A 15,939-nucleotide genomic window follows, 5' to 3' on the forward strand; every position below is an offset into this window, starting at 1 on the left:
ACGAGGGTGGGGTCCTTCCCGAGGGAATGACATCTCCAGGCTCAAAGGAAAGAGTGTGAGTAGTAAAGTTGACTGCCATTTCCCCCACCAGAGTTCTTCATTATGATTTGACAGGCCTGAGTAACCCAGTGAGAAAAAACAGGAGAAAAACAAATCCTTTCAGCCTGGGTCTTGGCCTGGAGACTTGGGCTCCTCCCCTGGACTCCTGCTCCTCTCCGCAGCTACCTACTTAGTATGCCTTCTTGGATACCTAAAATACTTCTCAAACTTAACATGTGCGATCCTGCCCCTGATCTTGCGTTTCCTACAGTCTCAGCCTCTCAGTGGCAACCCTGTCTTTCCAGTTTTTCTGGGCAGAAAACTTCACTGTTATGCTTGGACTCACAGACCAGGAGATTCTACCAAAGGACACAGAGCGTGACTATTTCTAACCCCTGTGAACAACAGCTCTCACCTGGGTTGTTAGAGACGTCTCCTCCCTGTTCTCTCTGCCTTGTGTCCCTTGAAGCAGCCACAGTGACCTTTAAATACTCAAAAGTTAGGGGTCTGGAAGATAGCTCGGCGGTCTAAGAACACCTGCCTGGCACATGCCAGGACCTGGGTTCGATGTCCAGTACAGCATGCGGTGTGGGCCACTTCAGTGGCACATGCCTGTAATCCCAGCCCTGGCAGGTGCTGAGACAGATGAGTCTGGACTGCATAGTGAGTCCCTATACCACATCAATCAATCAATCAATCAATCAATCAATCAATCTTTATTTTTAAAAACATCACAGTCAGATCAAATCCCTTCTCTACCTAAAACCTTCCTGATGGTATCCACTTAACTCAGAGTAAAAAACCCAAAAGCCCTGCATGGTCTGCTCCTCCATTACTCCAGACTTTCATAGACTGCCTTTCCCTTGGATCCTGTTCTCCAGACCCTCCAGCCTCCTTCTGATAAGGGAGGCAGACTTCAGCTGAAGCTTTTGCCCACCCCTCAATGGAATGCGTAGCTAAGTCCCACTCTGCCTGCACTTTGTTTGATCAAAAGCCATACTACACTGACAGTTACCCTGGCCATCTACAGCACAACTGATTGCTGCGCTGTTCTGACTTCCCCAGAGTCACTTCTTCCTACAGCACTTGTCATCCTCTAATATTCTCTATTTTCTTAACTTGCCTGTTTATTTTTATATAGTTTTTTAAAAACTCTTTTATCTATTTATTTATTTGGTACAGGATCTTGCTACGCAGCTCGGATTCAGTGATCCTCCTGACTCAGCCTCCCCAGTGCTGGGATTACAGGCGTGGGCCACCACGATTTCAGCGGCCTGCTTGGTGAGGGACCTGCCCAGTATGTGGTACCAGGGATCAAACTTGGGTCCTTGAGCTTGCCAGGCAGGCACTTAGACCACCCAGCTGTCTTCTGGCCCTAATTAACCTGTTTATGGTCTGCATTTATGGTTTATGCCCAGATGTTCCCCCAGAGCCTCTTGCAGGCACAGGTGGGCTTTCCTTCAGAGATGGCTGAATCTAGAGTGAGGGATTAAGGGTGCATGATTGTTAAGTCAGTCCACTGATTGGTTTGGCATCACTTTAATCCTGGTTACCTAGATAGAGTACAAAAGAGACAGAAAGAAGCTGCTACGGGCCCTTGCTCTGCCCACCATGAACTGCTTCTCCTCTGCAATGCCTGTCTGCCATTCCGTCCTTCCTTGAAGTCAAACTGTTGTAGACTAAAATCTCTACAAACTATGAGCTAAGTAAACATTTCCTCGTTTAATTTTGGGTGTTGAGTGTTTTGTCTCAGAAATAAGAGAAAAGTAACTATCTCTTCTAGCCACCCATTCATACCCCTGCCTCTTTTTTTTAAAATTAATTTTATTGAGAAACAAATAGCCAAGTTTCAAAACAGGTTAGTAGGACAGTTACAATAATTAATACATTGCATATTGTTGTCTTCATAGTAGTTATTCATAGTACAAGATGCAGACATGATTTCCTGTCCAAATACTATTAGTACAAATCTTTCTTCTCACTGAATTAAGGGAAAGTACCTGTATATCTATCCTAACTATTTTGTATATACAGATACAAAATGGTCCTTCATTTATATCCCTTTTTTTGGTTTAGTTTTGTCCGAGATGGGTATATCCCCCTTCTTTTGTTCTGTTTTGTCAGAGATGGGTGTTCCACTGCTGTTAGAGAAGAAGTATTTGGAGAAGTCTTTAAAGGACCTTTTCATACTTGATGCCAGTTCAAATATTGTAGGTACTTGAATTCACCAAAATAACCCGATATAGTCCAATAGTCCATAATGGTAGTGAGTTATAGCAGAACTGGAAATTGTCAGAAGTTGTTGGCATTACTTTTTATACCTCGTGGTTATACTTTTCTGCTTTTTTTTTAACTTTTGTATTTTAGGGAGATCGGACTTATGGTGATTCTCCTATTTACAGCCTCCTAAGTACAAGAAGTATAGGCATGTGCCACCATGCCCAGTCTCAATCACTGTCTCAGTGTGCCCTGGGAACATGGCTGGCACAGCAAGCCTGGGGATTGAACCCCGGACCTTGTGCCTGCTTGCAGGCATTTTAATTTGCTGAGCTATTTGGCTCGCCCTTCTGCTGGATGATTAAGACCAAGTTAAAGGAAGACCTATATGACTAAAAATCATACCCCTGCCTCTTGAACTACAATATGCCCTTTCTGAAAAAAACAATTGCCACCAGAAGAACACTACCATCTTTTCACTGTGAGCAACTAGGTTACAAGCCAAATTCTGGAATCTGAATAGACAATCACTTTAAACCAGAAAGGGAAGGGGTTATTCTTTAGAATGAAAAACTGAATTCTATTACCAGGCAAAGGAATCCTGGCTAGGCAAAATGAAAAATGGTACAAGGGGCAAGATAGGCTTCAACCTCTTTCCTAAGGGCATTATTCCCATTGATGAACCTCATGATTTAATCATTTCCCAAAGGCCTCAACTCTTTTTTTTTTAAGGCCTCAACTCTTAATATGAACACATCGGATACTAGTGTTATGGTTTAGATCTAAAATGTTCCCCTAAGGTATCATTTATTCAGAGATGAAGCTGTTGGAAGGTGATTGGTTACTGGGATGCTACACTGATGAGCAGATTAATCCATTGATGAGTTCACAGATAAATGTGCTGTTGGGAGGTGGGTCACTAGGATGCTATTGGGAGGGAGAATTCATGTCCCCAGTTCCCCCCTTCCTCTCTGCTTCCTGGCCACTATCCAGTGACCAGCTTTCCTCGGTGACATCATTCTGCCATGCTGCTTATGCTTGGGACCCAGCCAACTGAACCCACTGAAATGATGAGACCACATAAACCTCTCCTCCTTTAAAGTTGCAGTAAAGTGCCCGGTATTCTGTGCCATGATGAGAAAGTCACAAATGAGGTTCAACATAAGGCTTTCGGGGAGACATCAACATTCAGACAATAGTATGTCATACATCCCAGAATTGTCACAATAGGAATGGGTCATTGGGTTCCATTTGGTACCCACTGCCAGCCTGAAGGCTTTCCGAATTTCCTCACGGAATCAACAAGTTACTTATAAGTTAATTTTGCTGTGTTGCAGAAAGTTTGCAATTATGAGATTGTTTTCCTTCTGCATTTTGTCTCTACAGAATGTTGACTTTTTTGCTTCTATGATTCACAGATACTAACTTCTGCTTCTGAGTCTTTACCAGAAATGAAGAATCACTGGGATGGTTGGGGTGGTTAAAAATGTACGATGTTAAAAATCTGGAAATTTTCTACTTAAAATTTTTAGTTTTAGGTTTCTGTATGCCCTTCCCAGTGAAAAGTTTTTTGTAGATTTAGCAGCAATTGTGATAACTTCATTTTAGAGATGATTAAAACACACTGGCCCCAGCTCCAGCTCCTCCCTCCTAAGAACACTTACATGCAGTTTGAAAGCTTTATAGAGCATCGGTAGAAGTAAGACCATGGTGCCTTCTAAGTCTAGGGCATTCTGGGAAATAAAAAATGGAAACTTCAGTGGGCTTTAGGCTATCAGTCACCTGACTCACACGGCGTCCATCTTTCCACAAATGTTCACTGAACACATACCATGAACACTGCAGCAGGGCACTGGGAAAATATGTTAAAGAGACAGCTCTGGAAGGCAGTACCTTGAGGATGCTGCAGGTCAGGAAGCATCTCAGGCAGAAGCAACAGAGTGAGCAGCCACAGCAGCACCAGCAGGCGTGGTTCTGTTTTTGACCCTTTCTGAGATGCAATTTGAAGAGGGGGCAACTAAGGAAGGTCCTGCATGTGTAGGTGGGAGTGATAAGACAGAAAAACGGGAAGTAAATGTGAATGTGGTGTTGTTTATAAATATAAGTGAGAGTGGTCTGACGAGGACATCAGACAAATATCTGTATATTCTATAACATACAGTGGGCTTCATAATAGCTAAATCTTGAAACCAGCCTATATGTCAGCCAACAGATGAACAGATAAATAAAATGTGGTATTTGCACACAGTGGACTACTACTCTGACATAAAGATACACTTGAGTCATTTGTAGAAAATATAGGCTACACCTTAAGGCCATATAGTTAAGTGAAATAAATCAGACATACGGCTTAAATATCTCATGGTTTCCCTATATGAGAAATCCAAATTATAACTGAAGAGCAAAAACAAAGATAAACAAGGAGGCAGACCATTCTCACATGGGAAGGAGATCAAGAAATAGAAGGGGGGGAAGGGGATGAAAAGGAATTAAGATGTGTATTGTCAGCTGTGGTGATAACTCGCTGCTGTTATAGACTATCCAACTACTAAATACAAATACTAAAAATCTTTAGACTATCATCAAAAATAAAAAGGTCTTCTACAGAGTTCTCCAGGTTCCAAACACAGATTCTCACTACAACAGAACACTCATCACTTACACAGCAACACAAAAAAGGAAGGTATGTTAGGAGCAGCTAAAGCCAGAAATTGATCCTGTGTGGGAGGGCAGGAATGTAAATATTGAAGGAATGTAAATACTTGTAAACTGTTAAGAATAAGAGTTTTATAAATGTGAATCTCATCTCTCCCCCCAAAGAGAAAGAAAATATATCAATTCACAGCCAGAACATGGTTCTAAGGGTAACATGTACCCCAAGCACAGCTGGACTCGGTTATGGAAGTAATGTCAACCAACCTGGTTTCTCTATGGCTATCACCTACCTTTTGTTGGCTCAATTTTTGGATAATATTACTGGCAAGATGAAGACAGCAACTATCTTCATGTCCTCCTAATTCAAGACCAGGGGCAAAGAGTACCTGCTTTATTCTCAAGGTCCCATAAAATGATTTGTTGCATCCCCTTGATCTCAATTAAGGTACACACATAATTATTTCTGGGTTAGTGTTCCAGAGGGTAGTAGTGATTTGATGTGGAAGGACTAGATCCAGGGTCCTGAGAAATAGGTGGGCTGGGTCGCATGAGGTAGTTAGCTGGGGAAACTGACACAGTATCAAGGACAAGGTTTATGGATTTGGAGCACTAAATGTTCACAGACTATCTCTAAGTATAACTCCTAGTAAAAAAAAAAAAAATCATGTCTTAGCTTTCGGTCTGTAGCCCCTAGCTCTCCCCAAGTCACTACTTGGGCTCCCCTTTTGGCACTAGTACAAGTGCCAGTTGGCCAGGTGTGGTGCACACACCTGTAATTCCAGCGCTTGGCAGGCTGAGGGAGGGGGATTGCTGTGAGCTAGAGACCAGTGTGAACTACACAGTGAGACCCTGTGTCAAGAAAACAAAAGGAAGGAAGGAGGGGAGAGAGAGAGAGAGAGAGAGAGAGAGAGAGAGAGAGAGAGAGAGATTAGGCCAACTTCAGGAACAGCTGTTATAGGCATTCCTCCGAAGCTGCTCTTCTCTCCACTTTCCCATGATCAGCAGTGTCCTCCACGTTCCTACAAGACCAGGAAGTGACAAATGCCCTGCAGCCCAGTTCTGCTTTTCCAAGTGCACAGCAAAGTGCTTAGTCATTGGGGCTGTTATTACCACCATTCCCAGCCACCAACCAGTTCTACTGGGCCACCTTAGTTTGAACACATCAAGATGTAGGAAAAGTGGTAACTTCTTGAGGAAGAACACAAGCAAGAGATCCCCCCACAAGGTCTGCCCCCAGCAATCCACTCCAGTGAGCCCCACTCAGCTATGAACATCCACGGACAAACACACTGATGAATACAGCATCCCGGTGACCCAATCACCTAGCCAGGAGTCTCTCGGTCTCATCAAGTGGAAGATTTAGATGAACTGGCAGAGGAGCACTGGGCCCAGCAACTCCAAAGATACTTGAAGTGGCAGTGGCAGATAGAAATGCTGTGTGGAGGCTGGGTTTTAGCACGCCAGTTAAGATGTGTTTAGATAAGCCCAGCACTCTGGCAGGCTGAGGCAGAAGGATCACAAGTTTCAATCAAGCCTGGGCAACTTGGTGACTACTTGAGACCTGATCTCAAAATAAAAAATAAAAGGGTTGGGATGTAGCTTAGGTTAATGGTTCAGATTCAATCTCCAGTACCAAAAGAGAAAAAAAAAAAAAAAAAAAAAAGCCCAAACAAGGTCTTCTGAAATTCCTTGAGTTTTGCTAAGCTTTCTGGCTGTGTAGGTTGTTATTTCTGTTGTTTTAAAAATCAAACTCAGGGCCAGGGAAATAGCTCAGTAGAATAAGCGCTTGCCTGGCAAGTGCACGTGTCTGAGTTCAATCCCCAGTTCGACATACACACACACACACACACAAAAAAAAAAAAAAAAAACCCACAGAAGCTTCAAACAAAAAAATCAAACTCAGGGGCCAACCAGATAGTTCAGTGCACTGCAGCGCCTGCTTGGGCAGAACACAGTGGCTGGGGATCGATCCCCAGTGTGCTGTGCAGGTCCCACTCCCAGGGCGCACTGACACGCATTTGAGAGTGGAGGTGGTGGCACATGCCTGTAATCCCAGTGCTTGGGAGGCTGAAAACAGGAGGCTCACTAGAGTCCAATCTGAGTAGTGAGACCTTGTCCTAAATACATTTTAAAAAAAAAAAATCAGAAAGTTTTCTTGATATGCTATTTCATCTTCTGGCTATTTTCATTACAAAAATATACTTTTCTGCCCAGGGTGTATCTTTTTTTGGCATGTCTTCATTGTTGAGAGATGTTATTCAGTTCCTTACTTATTTTTCTCATAATAACTTTGTACATGATTAGACTGTGATTTACTTCCTTTTTTTATTTAGATGAGGGGTGTGTGTGTGTGGGTGTGTGTATGCGTGTGTGTGTTTGTGTGTGTAAATGGAATTTAGGGTTTTACCCATGTGAAGCAGGTACTCTTCCACTGAGCTACTTCCCATCCCATTCTCCTACCCCCACCCCCACCTCCACTCCGACCCGCTGAGGAGATGAATATTTCTTAACTAGTAGGGAAAGGGGGCAGAGAAAGCTGGCCTAACCTTACAGGTTAGAGCTCCCCCTTCTGTTGTTTTCACACACTGATCCTTCTTTTCTTTAAGATTGAAATTTGTGGGCTGGCCAAATAGCTCAGCAGATTAAAGTGCCTGCAAGCAGGCTCAGGGACCTGGGTTCGATCCCCGGGCTGAGACGGCAGAAACTGGGCGTGGTGTGGGCGTGGTGTTGCGTGCCTGTAATCCCAGCTCTGGGGAAGCTGTAAACAGGCGGATCGGGCTGGAGAGATAGCTCAGTGGTCTAAGCACCTGCTTGACTGTAGACCCTTCCCTAAAATTAAAAAACAAAGAAAGATTGCAACTTGTGTTTTCTTTGCCCTTTCTGCCTAACCGGCTCAATTAGGATCCTACTTCCAGCAGGTTCTCCTTTAATGAGGACTTTATCCTGCAAGCACATTTTTGCCACCAGAATTGAGAGTTCCTTGAGCTCAGACTACTCCATTCATTCTGGTCTTACTTGGGTCTTGCAGTCTGCATTCTCTCCAGTTCTTCCTGTTGTTCTCACGTTGGCCTTAGGAGTATTTCTGAGTTTCAATGAAGAAATGAGAATTTTTTCCACTGTCAAGGCTATCAGAAGTCTTTCTGTATTTTCTCAACTCTTTACTGCATAGTTTTATTTATTGTTTTAAATTTTTTTATTTTATTTATTTATTTTTTTGCGGTACTAGGGATTGAACTCAGAACCCTGCACTTGCCAGGTAGGTGCTTATTCTACTGAGCTACCTCCCCAGCCCCTTCCTGCATAGTTTTATTATGGCTAGTTTACTATTGATTCCTGCCTATTCAAATTTCAGAGTTTGTAAGAATAACTTTTTAACTAGATTACTACTATTCTGTGTGGGGTTTTGGTTGGTTGGTTTTGGTGCCCTGTTCCCATTGTTTGACTTTACAAAGGCCTTCAGGAAATTGAAAAGCTTGGTACCAGTACCACTGTCCTCTTCCCAGAAAATAAAAAGAGGGAAACATAGATGAAAAATTTCCCTAAAGTTGTTTTCATACTTTAAATTTGAGAGAATGGTTTTGAGCACGAATATTAGAGTTACTCATTCTTAGCCTAACACCCCACTTCTGGTGTTTATTGTGTGATTTTGTACAGCTAATCTATCCTTAGTTACAGTTTTCTTAACTGTAAGGAAGACACTAACTATATTTAAGAACCAGGAAAGCCCACGTAGTTCAAGGATCAGAACTAACATTGTGACCAAACAAAAATGATGGCTTTGAATACCTAGTTCAGCTGTACCAGCGTGAATTGGCTGGATATCTGTAAAACAGAATTGTAATGATATAAATTGTAGTGTTGGAGTAATACCTGTAGTAAATATTTATAAAAAAAATTTGGTAAGGAGCCTATGACACAGCAAACACTTGACAAATGGTATTTTTATTATTGTTATTTACACAAGCTGTAATATATAATATATATTATATATAATTAATTATATATAATATATAATTAATATATTCTAGAAACATCCCATAGATACTCCCTCATTCCATCAGATGTAGTCAATGAGTACTGCAGTCTCTGAGCTTCATAACGCTTTTTATAGTTCCCAGGGTCTCACTTGATCACATTTGTTGGATTTAGTGCTAAGAAGAGGGGGTTGTAGCCAAAATGTCATAGCACAAGCAGTTTGTAGTGCCTGATCAGGGGGATATCTAGTGAGTATCAGTAGCAGGGGCCAATTGTACCTAAGGTTGTTATTATCAAAAGGAGCACACAAGGTCTTACGGAATTGGCTCTTTATCAAGTGGCACAGAAGTATTTTGACGTTTGGTAACTAGTAGAGCCAAACTGGCGTGTCCTGGTAGAAGTCAAGCTCTTCACATGAGCTTCATGTTGTTTGGAAGGATAAGATGCCTTTGTGGCTAGGAACTAAGCCCAACATGGATCCTCAGCTGATGTTCATTTGTTAATGGGTTACGTGAACAAAAACTAAAAAGAGAAGCTATAAGGGAGTAATGGATAACACTCTTATAGAAGGAGAAATGCTTACAGAGGAAGTGTCTACAAAAAATAAGAGATGAATGAGAATATTGGTGTTCTAAGATGGAGGAAATGATCAATGAATATGTGGTGGAAATTTTAGAATCAAGGATTTAATAGGTAGATAAAACCACTCACCTGCTGGTCACTGTTGGTTTATAAAACATTTACCACAAACATCTTCCAGAGTAGAAGGTATGAAGTCCTGGAAAGTTGGAATTTAAAGTCAATAGGTTTATAATAATCTTGGTATAAAGTATGGAGAATCTGACTACTAAATCAAGGAATTTATGAAATACTTTAAAAGCCTAAGGTAAAGATGCCACCAAGTTGTCTAAAAGTAACAGTGGTTGTGATGAAAGTTATGCTTCTACTGAAAAGACAAGAAACAGATTTCTGGTTTCCAGGGGTTCAGAGTGGCTGGGGACAGAAAAGACAGGAATTGACTGCGGCAATAAAGGGAGTAGCATCAGGAACCCTTGCAATTACACAGTTCTGTATCTTGACTGGAATGGTGGTATAGGAATCTAAGCAAGTGATAATATTGCATAGAATTGTGCATATAAAACTGACAAAAACAAAGTAGGGTATATGTGTTGTTTGAAAAGCAATTTTCTGGTTTTTTTTTTTTTTTTTTTTTTTTTTGTGGTACCGGGGATTGAACTCAGGACCCTGCACTTGCCAGGCAAGAGCTTATTCTACTGAGCTATCACCCTGGTTTTGATATTTTAGGATAATTATGCAAGATGTTACCACTGGAGAATACTGGGCAAAGTGTACACAGGGCCATTCTACACTTTGTTCAAATGTCCTGTGAACCCACAGCAATGTCAGAATTAAGTTACAAAAATATAGCATATGCGCAAATCTATATAAAGTTGATATAATTTTAAAAATTACCTACTTTTTTCCATAACTCTGTGCTTTCTCTCACAGTATTTCTTTGGTTGGTAATGTTCTTCACACTCAATATCTAAACCCTGTCTTTAAAATATATATCTTCCAGATAGTTGTGCCTAATTTATTACTTCCTGTTCTTCTGTTGAGCAGCTTGATACTGATACAGGGAGAAAAACAGATCTTGGGTGGGTGACCTCCAAATGATACAGGGAACCTCCAAATGACATAGGGAAAAATGATCTCCCTACCCGACCTGGACGAGTTTGTGTTCTCTAAAACCGAAGAATGAATTTTAGGAACAAACGGAGGTTATGAGCAGAACATATTCATTAAGGGAAAGAAAGCTCCTGTCCAAGAGAGGGAGGGGAGGGGGCCTGAGTGTGTTGTTCCCCCAGAAGCTATCTCTTCCAGGAACTTTTATAGTGTAAAACCATGTGGGGCTAAGGTGGAGAAAACGGGATCTTGCTTAGGTGGATGTAGGGTGGGACAAAACTATGGTCAACCAATGGGATTACAAGCACCATTGCTCAGGTAAAATTGATTAAGTCTGGGACCAAATGGGGAAGGGAGTCACCTAGCAAGGGGGCATGAAAGTAAAACAGGACCTGGTAGCCATCAGATAAGGGTTCTTTCTGGCTTTCTCAGCGTAATGATCAATCCGGGATGGTAATCTTTAGGGAGGTTAGCATTTGTTTGGTCTCTGGCTCGCAGCCCAAGCATCTGTCCCTCCCACAGTTGTAAAGTACTTTGTCTTCTGTGTTATCTCCTTTGAGGGCCTGACCCTGTCTGACTGCCTATAATATTTCTATCTAACTGGGCTGCCTGCAACAATATCACTTTAGTCTAACCAGAGTCTCCCTGAATGTGTTCTCTTTCTCTCATAAGTGGAGAGCTGTTGGTGGGGTGCACAAGGTGGAGTGAAGAACCCGTTACTGGATTGGCTGAAGAGCTGCTTCAGACATTGGGCTAGCTGAGAAAAGCTGTCTCATCCATGGCCAAGTCTTTTTTTTTTTTTTTTGGAGTGGTTAATGTCTAATGACTAATGTAGGGGCATAAAAGCCCACCCTGTTGCTTCATCTCAGGACATTTTAGAGAGGTCATCCTCTTGTCAGAACTTTCAGTGTGTGTAATGTCTGTAATGATGACTTTTCTTTCATTTCTGATATTATTAATTTGTTTTTCTCACTTCTTGATCCATCTTGTTAGCAGTTTCTAAATGTTCATTTGCCAATTTTGGTTTAATCTTTATTATTTCCTTCCTCCAACTTTTTTGTTTTGCCCTTCTTCTCCTAACTTGCTAATGTGGAAATATGGATCATAATTTATACCCTTATTCTTTTTTTTTTTGTGGAACTGGGGCTTGAACTCAGGCCCTTGAGCTTGCCAGGCAAGTGCTTATTCCACTGTGCCATCTCCTTGGCACCCCCCCCCACTTATTCTTTTTTCAATATAAGTGTTTGAGGTATAATTAACCTCATGTAGGTTTTCCACACATTTTCTCTTATTTATTTATTTATTTATTTATTCGTTTATTTATTCCTAATTCATTTCTTGTTGTTTTATTTCTCATTTGCAAAGTTGCCTATTGTTTGAGAATGTACTCTGTATGATCTCAATTTTCAAAAAACTTACAGAGACTTGTTTCAGAGCCTAGAATAGTTTTCCTTGGTGATCAAATCATGTACATTTGAAAAGAATATACATTCTATGGTTGTGCACAGTGCTCAATAAAACGCCAGTGAGCGAGGTATAGTGACACACACCTGTAATCCTAGCACTTGGGAGGTATATACAGGCTGGTCACAAATTTAAGTCTCATCTGCACAATTTATTTATATATTTATTTTATTATTATTTTTTCTTGAGACAGAATCTTGCTGTGGAGCCCAGGCTGCCTTTAAACTTGCATTGATCCTCCTGCCTCAGTCTCTGGAGTGTTGGCATTACAGGTGTGGCTGCCATGCCTGACTCTACTTTTGAATTGCAGGGGGCATGGGGCCCAAATCAGGGACTCTTCTAGAAGGTTGGCTGTGCATGCTGTGTATGCAAATAAGGGACGCAGATTTCCTCCTGGTGTTAGCTGCTCCCTGGGTACTGTCTGTTCTCAAATGCAACAGTATCCACTGAAGGGGCTGGAATGGGGAAGTTACCCAGCTAGGGCTGACTGCACTGGTGTTGGAGTGGAGGACAATGGTTTGATACCCTGGAGGATATTGAAGCAAACTGTTCCTGTCCATTAGGGTTCAAGGGGGAGCAAGGGAGGAGGACAGACAGTCACTGGCCAAATCACAACCTCTATAGCCAGAGCAGGGGCAGAAAAGAGAGACAGTCACTTTGGCTCATATCCTCACCAAGGTTTCGACCCCTTCATGCTCCAAGCTCCCTGTGGGAAGGAATGTGCTGCTGCAGGCACAAGATGCAGCTGGAGAAATGAGCTTAATACCATCCATCTCGCAAGGGCCTCCACAAATTGCAGTGGGTACCATTTCTCAGAAGGACATTCTAGTTACACGTGTCACAGTCTTGGACTGCTTTGGAATCTTAATGGCAATGGGTAGTGTTGTTAGAGAACATGTTGACCAAGCTGGACATGGTGGCACATTCCTCTGATCCCACTGTTCTTAGAGGCTTAGGCAGGAGGAGTGCAAGTTCCAGCCAAGCCTGGGCAGTCTAGTGAGTCAGTGAGACTCTATCTCAAAAAAGAAAAGAAGGAAAGAAGGAAGGAAAGAAAAAGAAGGAAGGAAAGAAAGAAAAAAGGAAAGAAGGAAGGAAAGAAAGAAAAAAGGAAAGAAGGAAGGAAGGAAGGAAGGAAGGAAGGAAGGAAGGAAGGAAGAAGGAAGAAGGAAGAAGGAAGGAAGAGAAATAAAGGGACTGGAGAAGTAACCCAGTGTGAAGGACTTGTGTTCAACCCCCAGTACCACCAAAAAAGCAAACAAAATCCACTGTGTCATTTAACATGATCAGACTGATTTTTTCCTTCCTTCCTTCCTTCTTTCTTTCTTTCTTTCTTTCTTTCTTTCTTTCTTTCTTTCTTTCTTTCTTTTGAGACAGAATCTTGCTGTGTAGTTCAGGCTGGCCTTGAACTTACTACAGTACTGCTTCAGCCTCTCAAGTGCTAGGATTACAGGCGTGCACTACCATGCTCTGCCAAAGGAGATTCTTTAAGGGAGATATTTCTTCCAGTGATTGACAATTACTCAGAAGCTTCCAATAAACTAAAAAGTCCTGATAAATCAATTTCTTTTTTTCATTTCTTTTCTTCTTCTTCTTCTTTTATTTTTTTGTGAAACTGGGGGTTGAACTCAAATCTTTGTGCTTGCCAGCGAAGTGCTTATTCTACTGAGCCATCTCCCCGGCCCTTGATAAATCAATTTCTAAATAATTCATTTTTCTAAATCTACAAATTAGGCTCTGCTTCCTGACTGCTGTGTCATCCTCCCTGTCTTAGATCCAGTAAGGGAACCAAAATTGCTACCACCTGGTGAAGAAAGAACAAAAATCTTTGCTCCGTCACTTTGGAAACCTTGTTTAACTTTCAAACTAGCAATGTCAAGAATTCCAAGTACTCCACCTCCAGCAGAAATGCTGAGCAGACCCATAGCTGAGAGCTGGCACAACACACACAAATCAGAGTAGTGAAATTGTCTTCTTACCTTTGTACCATCCATCACTTTAGCTTTTGCAGAGTAGAAATGGACAAAGACATTCTAAATTCAACCTTTTCATTTGGGACAATAAACTTGAAATGGTTCTTATAAGTATACCTAAAATGACTCAATGAAGAAAGCAAAGAATACCTGTCCCTATACCTGTTACTGGTCAACTGTCCAAAGAGTGAAGTTTGGGCATAACTTAAATTCTTCGTTCTGGATTTCAAAGGAAAGTACACCAATGATATGGAGGGTCAACAAGCTGATAGATTTGTACAAGGTAAAGCCTGGAGATTAAAAAAATTCATCTATAGAGATTTTTCTTTTAGATGAGGCCAGTGGGCTTCTCCCTGATGACAAGCTTACCTTCTTCAAGGTGAAAATGGCACAGGACATTGTTAACATTCCCAGCCAGAATGCCATGGTGAATGTGGTGAAGGGTCCTGAGTGCTGGTTGGCAGGTGAGCTAGGAGAGCTGTGGCACAATTTCCAGTTTACTGACTGCTACATGTGTGTGGCTGCCCAGGAATACTAGACTGACAAAATGATCATAGCAGCTGATTCTCCAGTTTTTAGTGTCATGTTTCAACATGGAGAAGAACAAAAGAACTAAGTTTCCAGAAATGTTAGGAGTAGAAATGGACAGCCATTTCTACTGGGGAGATGGCTCAGTAGAAATGGACTTCCAAAGTCTAGCCTTTGGAAGACTGAGGATCACCAAAACTTCAAGGCCAGCCTGGGCTTCAAGGCCAGCTTTATTTTGAACAGTAAAAACCCTGTTTAAAAATAAAATTGAGTTGAAATCGGTGATGTGTATGGGTCCTCAAGTTTGTAAGGAAATGATGTGCTTCATTTACACCAGGAAGGTGTGAGATCTCTACAGAATGGCAGATAATCTGCTGGTAGCTGCTGACAGCTATGCCCCAGAGCGCCTGAAGCTCATGTGCAAGGATGCCCTCTGCAGCAACCTCTCCGTGGAGAACACTGTAGAAATCCTCCTCATTGCTGACTTCCATAGCACAGATCAGTTGAAAACTCAGGCAGTAGATTTCATTGGCTATTATATTTCTGGTGTCTTGGTGATCTCTAGGTGGAAGTGTATGGAAGCATCACACCCTCATTTGGTGGCTGAAGTCCACCACTCTCTGGCTTGAGCTCAATGTCCTTTCCTGGGGTTCCCATACAAGTGCCTGAAGCAAGCTTAAAATCTTATCTGTGCTAAGACTCTCTTAATTTTCCCAAAGCCATAGCCATTATTGTTGGTGCTAAACACCAGGTAGACAAGAAAATCTGTGGAGCTTTCTCTCTGATGTGTGAAAAGACTGCACGGTCCCCCTGTAGGATCAATGGGACCCTCTCCATAAGGTCAGAAAAAGATACTGGTCTTTAGATGTCTGTAACATCCTGAGAATGTAATTTACAGGCTGCAGGGGACCACCCAGACTGCTTCAAAGCTAAGAACCCCTGAAGATGTGACCTTACTGTCTAGTATAGCACACAGTGGGGTACAGTTGTATAACCACGACTTAGCACAGGTAAACATGAATGTGCTAGTTACAGCACTATGTAAGAATGTAAGTATGAGATAACAACTGGTATAAGAATTATAGATAAAGACCCCGGTGGCTCTCTGCTCTTGTACTCTTGTGCTCTGTTCTGCTCCATGTTGAGTGATGTTGTTGTTGATGTCTTACACATGTGTGTTCTTTAAAAGATCCTTTCTTACCTTTTCACTAGCTGCACCAGCGTCTTCAAGATCTGAAATTCTGTCTTCACTTTCACTTAAATGGTTTTGCAAGCTTGTGATTGAGATTTTAAATTCCTCTATATCTCTATGACTCTGCTTCATGCGGTCTATTTCTTTCCTGTATTGCTCATTCAAGGAATCCGTCACTTTTCCAATCTCCCCTATTTTTTTTATCAATGTCTT

General features: G+C 41.8%; 1 pseudogene; it reads left to right on the forward strand.

Annotated features, from left to right (window-relative positions):
• The first annotated feature begins 13,905 nt into the window (after positions 1 to 13,905).
• LOC101560697 lies at positions 13,906 to 15,214 on the forward strand (annotated as a pseudogene).
• Positions 15,215 to 15,939: the final 725 nt, after the last annotated feature.

Source organism: Octodon degus, unplaced genomic scaffold, assembly GCF_000260255.1.
Source record: "Octodon degus isolate 3935 unplaced genomic scaffold, OctDeg1.0 scaffold00031, whole genome shotgun sequence".
NCBI classification, from domain to species: Eukaryota; Metazoa; Chordata; class Mammalia; order Rodentia; family Octodontidae; genus Octodon; species Octodon degus.